At 50.3% G+C, this 7,977-nt stretch overlaps 1 pseudogene; it reads right to left on the bottom strand.

Moving 5' to 3' along the window:
* Positions 1-5,804: 5,804 nt before the first annotated feature.
* LOC142083870 (uncharacterized) lies at positions 5,805-7,316 on the bottom strand (annotated as a pseudogene).
* Positions 7,317-7,977: the final 661 nt, after the last annotated feature.

Below are 7,977 nucleotides of genomic sequence, written 5' to 3'. Positions count from 1 at the left end.
GTGCTGGGCATGTCAGGGTGATGGATGGAGGGAGCTTTGGGTGTTGGGCACTAGGGGTGCTGGCTGGTGGGTATGTCCGTGTGCTGGGCATGCCCATATGCCAGATGCTGTGCACTGGGGTTGCTGGCAGTGCGAGTGCTGGGGGCTAAGTGCTGGTTGCTGGGCCCTGGGAGTGCTGGGTATCATGCATAAGCAAGTGCAGGCTATGTCTTGCTGCTGGGTGCTGGGGCTACTAGGTGCTGGGGGTATTGGGTGCTGGGCACTGGGGTGTTGGGTGCTGGGCATGTCCGGGTGCTTGGCATGACTGGGTGCTGGGGACAGGGGGAGCTGGCTGCTGGGAGCTAGGGGTGGTGGCTGTGGGCATTTCCAGTTGCTGGACATGACGGGGTGCTGTGTGCTCGGCGCTTGGGGTTCTGGGTGGTGCGCAGTGAGGGTGCTGGACGCTGGGGATGCCGGGTGCTGGGCGGTGGGCATGTCCAGGTGCTGTGTGTTGGCAGTGGGTGTGCTGGATGTTGCGCATGTCCGGCAGTTAGTGCTGGGCCCTGGGGTGCTGTGTATTTCCGGGTGCTGGGCATGTCTGGGTGTGTGGTAATGGGGTTCCTGGGCCGTGGGGGTGTAGGGTATGCTGGTTTCTGGGCACTGGGTATAATAGCTGTGGGGGTGATGGATGGCGCGTGTTTGGGGTGCTGGGCATATCTGGGTGCTATGTGCTGATCACTAGAGATGTTGGGTGCTGGTTTGCTGCGTTCTGGTGTGTGGAGTGCTGGGCATGTTTGGGTGCTGGGCATGACTGGTTGCTGGGTACTGGACACTGGCAGTGTGGGGCAGTAGGGGTGCTGTGTGCTGGGCATGTCAGGGTGCTGTGCGCTGGGCACTGGGGGTGCTGGGTGATGGGCAGCAGGGAAGCTGCCTGCTGGGCATGTCTTGAGTGCTGGGCATGTCTGGGAGCTGGGTACTGTGTGCTGGCAGTGGTGATGCTGGGTGCTAGGCAATGGGGGTGCTGGGTGCTTTGCGCTGGGGCTGATGATCCTTGGATGTGCTAGATGCTGGGCATGTCCAGGTGGTGGGTGTTGGGTGGTGGGGGTGTTGGGCATGTGCGGGTGGTTGCTGGGCCCTGGGGGTGCTGGGTGCAGGGAGGTAGGGGTGCTGGCTGTGGGCATTTCCAGTTGCTGGTCATGACCCAATGCTGAGTGCAGGGTCTTGTGGGTGCTGGGTGTGTGCAGGTGCTTTTTCACACCTTGCCAGCCGGAGATCTCTGTGGCCTTGCAGCCATTCTTAAAATATTCAGCAGTCAAAGGAACCCTCGCCCAGATCTTTCACACCTTGCAGCTGATCTTATCATATTCAGCAGCCAAAGGAATCCTCGGCCAGAAAAGCAGTCTTTGAGGCAGAAGTTCTACAATTCAGTCTTTCACACCACCCCTTGCCTCAAAGATTGCTTCAGGACCCATGGCGGTTTTGAGAAAGATAGTTACGTAGAAAAGGCTAGAAAAGAGCAATTCATACAATCCGCACTACTGATGGTGTTGTTCGACGCACCGTGCGTATTTGTTTAACACCATCAGGTGAAATGGTGATTACAAATTCATATTGGTTACAACACATTGAATTAACTGCATAAAACATGGAATGACACATGGCAAGAACAACAACATGGCAAAACCACATAACAAATAAAATAAGACTCGCCTAAGTCATGGGCCGCCTGGGAGCCAGGAAAACAAGTCAACATCCCAGCCTTTCCATGTCTGGACAGGAACATGGGCCAATTTTCGTATTCCTATGGTAATTTTAACAAATTTTACTGCTGTCATCAATTTTTAAGCAACAGTTGGAATCATTCAGTGTACCACAGACACCCCCTTCTTCGGCTAGCAGGTAATCGAGAACCATGCGGTGTTGGAATATCGCTGTGCGCATTTGTGTAGCCTGGTCTGCTAACAGATCCAGGGCACGGGCCGTCTCGTTAGTAATAATTTCTAGGACGGCTTGTAGCCGGATGATGCGGTTTCAATTATAGATACGTTCTTGAGCACCGCTAAGCCACTCGTTGGGGTTCCAGGTGGCAGGTCCATAATGCTGGATTATACGCTGAGGGGTCCACTCGTCTTTACCCCAGGTTTGACCACTTCCACCTGTTACAGAGGTATCAATGGACCGCCGATATCGATTGAGATCATCGTATAACTTAACACCCAAACCGTCACCTTCATTCTCCGGGGGCAAAAGGAACAAGGAGCAAATTAGCCCCACATAACACACCCCAGTCCAATTTTTGGGCAGTTGCTTGTATGCGTGTTGTCCACAGAGCCAATAATGACCTTTCATTGCCCAGGTACTGTTTTCAAACAGACCTGTGGGGGTCGGTGGTAATTGGAAATAGGTGGTATTGTCTGCTCCGAGCGAATGGTTTAATGGTATGGGTACGTTGTTGCCAGATAGCTTGTAAATGGATCAGGACCAAGCACCTGTATCATTACTCCAGGAGCATTTTTCAGCCACACCGGTAATATTTTTCGTGCGATTGATCGGAGACCAATGGGAAGGAAATATTTTCCGGTGCCCGATCTCATTCACCCAGGCCCATCCCAGCTCACGAGATACAAAAGGTTCATTATTGTAGTTAAGCGTTGTCTTACAGCCCTCAATGAAGCAATGATTTCCATATGTATAGGTCCAATCACATTTGCTATTTCCTACAAAGACACCACCCTCCTGTGTTCTGTTTAGACAATATTCACCTCGGGTCGGGTATCATCCAAGGCCGTGTATCCTCGCTCCAATAGGAATCATTTTTGATCTCACTGTAATTACTCACTAACCATTTAGGAGAAAGGGGCATGAAAGTCCAGGGCCAACTCTCTAAACCCAAGGGTCCTCCGCATACCCAACAATTGGTAAGGTTAAAGGTATCAGCTACTTGTTGACCTAAAACAATGAATTCATTTTGCCATGGCAAGTTGAAAAGGGGGGCACAGGAGCCTCCCCAAACACCAAACACAGTAAAAATAATTAACCAAAACATTATTTTCAATGATAGAACAAAACCATTCAGGTGATCCTCGGCTTCAGTTATTTCTTCTGGTTGGCTTCGGAGTCTCCACCTGAAAAAGAAAAGAAAGCAGACTCGGTTCGTTTTAAGGAACCAGTCTTGGACTACTCTGGCAGTAAAGTGGGAACCATTATCCGATTGAATTGAATGCGGTTTGGGGAAGGTACCAAACCACTCCTTCAGAGCTTTTACCGTGTTTTCCCCCGTTGCTCTAGCAAATGCTTTGGTCTGGACTAGCCCCGACAATACCTCTACCCCAACCAACGCATAATGCTTACCTTCTGATTTCCGGGAAGGGCCGATGTAGTCCACCTGCCAGGCTTCCCACAGCCCTTTCCCCTCCCTCAAGTGCAGGGCGTCATCCTCCAGGGGATGTCTTTCTAAGCAGGTACGACATTGTTCGCAAGCGGACACACAAGTCTTACATTCGTCCCTGGTCACTGGCCAACCTTGGGCTTGGGCCTCACAATAGAGGTCCTCAGCCCCTGAGTGTTTCCTTTTTACATGTAGGCACTCTAGCAACCGTTCTCAGTCTTCAGTTATTTGGGTGTTCTGCAGGGGAGCCAACAGGGCTAGTTCATCAGCTTTGCCATTCCACTGGCTTGCAGCAGTATCATCTTGCTGGTGGGAAGCCACCCAGCCTACTGCAAATTTTCCTTGCCTAGCAATAGTTAGAATGTCCTGCCATTTCTCCTTCTGCCATACAGGTATCCTGTTGACTTCCCACTCGTTCTGTTCCCAAAATGGAAGCCATTCGGTACAGCCTTTAAATACAGCGTAGGAATCAGTATAAATATAGGCAGGAGAAGCAGATTGGGCCTCATGTTGAAAAACACCCCATACTGCAATTAGTTCCCCTACTTGAGCGCTACCTTCCCCTTCAGTAATTATTTGTTCATTAATGTCTACATGGAGTGCCACGGCTCGATATTCCCAGGTTTTTCCTTCCCACTTGGAAGAAGTGTCGGTAAACCAAATGTTCTGCAACTGCCCGGAAAATGCAGGGGCCACTTGTATTACGGGAGGGAATGCACTCGTTTCCCTATCTGGGCCCATCTCCTCTTGAACGGTTAACATCTTTGTGGCTCCCTCGGATACCGTGAAGATGTCGCAGTAATGTTCTATCTGGGCATACCATTACAACAAAACTGTTCTAATTACTTTAAATGGGCCTCTGAGCACTATTGGTTGTTGTCGGCTAGTTCGTTCAGCCTCTATCGAGGCTAAACTGACCACAAACAAACCCTTTTCCCAAGCTGTATATCTTTGTTCAGCATCTTTAAAACTGCGAGAATAGAATCCAATAGGTCGAGTGGGTCCTTCAGGGCCCTTTTGCCACAAATGTATCGATAGCCCAGTTTTGGCAAATCCCCATTCGATATGGACTGGGTCTGTAGGGTGAATAGGACCCAGAGCTTGATGGGCAGTTGCTTCAAACACCAGCAACTGCAGTGCCTCTTCATGAGGCTCAGTCCATTCCCACTGGGCCCCTTTTCGCAACAAGTCATACAGGGGTCTTGTAATAATTGAAAAATCAGGAATGTGTTTTCTCCAAAACACAAGCAGCCCCAGCACATGCTGTAAGTCCTTTTTTGACTCTGGCATCTTAATCTGATCTAGCGAGGAGAGGGTGTCAGGCGGGATACGTGTCATTCCTCCCTTCCACCAGATCCCTAAAAACTTTACTTCACTCGAGGGTGTTTGTGTTTTCTCAGGCGGAATCTTCAGTCCCAAACTTTCCAGATGGGAAATTATATTATCTCGGGTTGTCTGAACCCTTTCTACCTTATCCCCTCCCACAAGAATATCATCAATATATTGGTAAATACTCACCCCCTTCTCTACCCGGATTCTTTCCAGCTCCTGCGCCAATGCATGGTGGGGTAATGTTGGGGAATGCTTGTATCCCTGCTGGAGTTGGGTGAAAGTGAATTGCTGACCTTCCCAAGTAAAAGCAAAACGGTCTTGGTTCTCAGATTGTAGGGGGGGGGGGCCATAAAAAACATGTCCTTAACATCCACCATTGCCATGATCGGGTGGGCTCGTTCCTGGATTACAGCTATAAGCTCAGCAGTATTCGGTACCACGGCCGTCAATGGACTGGTATTTGCATTAAGTCTACGATAATCCACAGTTAGTCTCCACTTGCCATTGGGTTTTTGTACTGGCCACACTGGGGAGTTAAAAGGGCAGTGGGTCAGAACCACGATGCCCTGTCCCTTTAAGTCCTCTAACACAGGTGTTATTCCCCCTCTGGCCCCCAAGGGTATCGGGTAAGGCTTAACATTCGTAAGCGTCGAAGGGGGAAGTGGCGGTGCCGTTTGTAGCAGTCGAATGTCTATTGTGGGAGAGCCAAACGACCACGGTCTCCCTTTATTATCAATCCAGGTCCTCCCTTTCAGGACATCAAGTCCCAGAAGGTTGAGTGGAAAATCTCCCACCACCATTGTTACCGTGGTAGCAATATCTTCTCCCGGCAATCATAGGCTGACCATTGCTAACGCCTGTGGTCGAACGTTGCCAAATGCATCTGCTACAAACAGTCTCTGTTTAGAAAATTTAACCCCACAGCTAGTAGCACCTTTCGTTTTAATAGCTGAAATTTGAGCCCCAGTATCTACCAAAAATGTGACCGGGACTTCTTTTGGCCCTACACCACCTGTAATTAGTAAATCACCCCAGCCGTTTTCGGTGAGCTGTCTGATGTTCATCCAGCCTTTGCCCCCCCGCTCACCATTGGAGGACGAAGGATCTAGTTTTCCGCCCAATATCGGGGGACTTTTGTTTCTGGTAAGTCAATTAAAGAGGGTGCACTCAGGGTGATATTTTTAGAACCCGTGTCTTTATCTGCCGATTTATCGGGCCATTCAGACCCCAGTTTTTCTAACTTGTCAGTCGGCAATCCATCCATTAAGTCACGCGGGATCCCCTTTTGCCACCCCCCTGTGCCCACAGACTGCTGCGCTTCTTTGGGATGTCCCTCCCTCCAGGCGAGGGGTGTTTTTCCATCACTCTCAGGGCATGGAACCATTTTTACTTCAGCTCGCCTCAGGCCTCTAGAGTCTGTTTTAGTGGCCGGAAGGTTTACGGGGCCATACTTGCGCCCGTAATTGATCAATTCTTGGGTGATCTCCCCCCAAGTCCACATCTTCCTATCCGGGGACCGGCAGTGCCGATCGGGTGTAAGTCCTTCTAAAGCAGCTGCAACTCTTTCGCCCTGAGCCATTGCCTCTATTTTCCCCTGTAATTGTATGCCAATCGGCTTTAAGGAATTGGGGAGTCCCCTTACAAGGCGAGTCATTCGCTCAGGATCTACACGCATCATCATTGGGGACTCCTGCCTAGGCTCCAACTTCCAATCATACATCATCTGCAAGCAAGCTCCCTTCTGCACACTTTCCACCGACTGATCAACAGTCCCCATGATTGCGAGGGGATCCCCCCTCTCCAAGGGGTTCAAACCCCCCGCCCAATAGGCTGCCCACTGGGTTAAAGACCAAGGGGTGCGGTAATTCCCAGTAGTTAAAAACACTCCCGGTCCCCAATAGCCCTCCGCCTCTTTTTCACTCACCAAAATCTGATCTGATCCCTCCTAGATAACGACACTCTCAACACATACTCCGTCTCCCATTCCCTAGGGGTTCGGCCAAAATCCTTTTTGAGCTTTGCTAATTCGGTGGCAGCATAGGGGACCTCGTTGGCTGTGACTTTGGGGAACTGATCCTGATCATCATCATAAATATACTCGGTCTTAACCAAGGGTCGCAGCAAGGGTGGTTCTAATTTCTCTACTTTTTCTCTCGCTGCCTGTAAGTCATCAAAAGGGTAAACAGTTTCTGATTTTGGGGGTATTTCCTCGTGGGAAGTGCCTGCAAGGAGTTGCTCCTTAAGAGCACTCTGCAGATGTTTCACCTGGTCTCTCTCTTCTGCAATTGTTCTTTTAATTCCACTACTTGCCCCTTAAGGGACCGAACAAGGTTTTGGAGAGATTCAATAATCTGGGATTCAGCAGCACGACAGCGTTCCCTCGCCTCTACAGCAGCAGCCAAACTGGCGCCGAGAACAGCACAAACCATTGCTTTTCCCTTTCCCGATCTTACTCTCTTATCTTTTGTAAAGCTCTCGTTCGATCAACCACACTCTGCAAGTTATACCAATTTCCCTGAGCCCAGTCTACCCCGGGTACAGAGGGTCGTGCATTACGTTTCTCCAAAAACTCAAACAAAACTTCTCTCCCCGAAGGGACAGTTTTAGTATCACGCATCTTTATACAAAGCAGGGAAGCGGGCGTCTCAGGAAGGCAGCGTGCAAGTTTCAAACACAAACCTGCCCCCCTTCACTCTCCTGAGAGGTTTCACGTATTTGCAAAACAAAGCGGGGAAGCAGTCTTCTCAGGAAGGCAGCACCTAAGTTACAAACACAGCCCTGCACCCCTTACTTTCCTGAGAGGTCTCACATATCTCGGAAAACAGTAAAAGCGGGGAAGCGGTCGTCTCAGGAAGGCAGCACGTAAATTTCAAACACAGTCCCGCACTTTCCTGAGAGGTCTCACGTAAAAGAGTACGGCACTCTCGTCTCAAGGGATCCTGTCCGTGACGCCAATTTACTGTCCCGATCCAGTGTCGGGAATGTCCCGATCTGATGTCGGGGGAGGTTTCGATATGATCCCAAGAGCGAGATTAAGACACAAACGAGGTCAAATGCCGTATACCCAAACCAGCAACTTTTAATATCAAAAGGAGAAAATTAGTAGCGATAGGATAGAATAGAGAAAGAAGACAGAAGTCAAGCAGGCATTCAGGATAGAGTTGCAAGAAGAGTCACCACCACGGATCCGCGGCATCCCGGGGGTCCAAGTCTCTCGGTGTTCCGGCGGTGGGCGGCCGCTCCGGGGTCCGCGGTGTTTCAGCGGGGGTGGCAATCGC

Source organism: Calonectris borealis, chromosome 6 (genome assembly GCF_964195595.1).
Source record: "Calonectris borealis chromosome 6, bCalBor7.hap1.2, whole genome shotgun sequence".
Taxonomy (NCBI): Eukaryota; Metazoa; Chordata; class Aves; order Procellariiformes; family Procellariidae; genus Calonectris; species Calonectris borealis.
The sequence above is the reverse complement of the archived record's forward strand: the minus strand, read 5'-3'. Positions and strand labels throughout refer to the sequence as shown.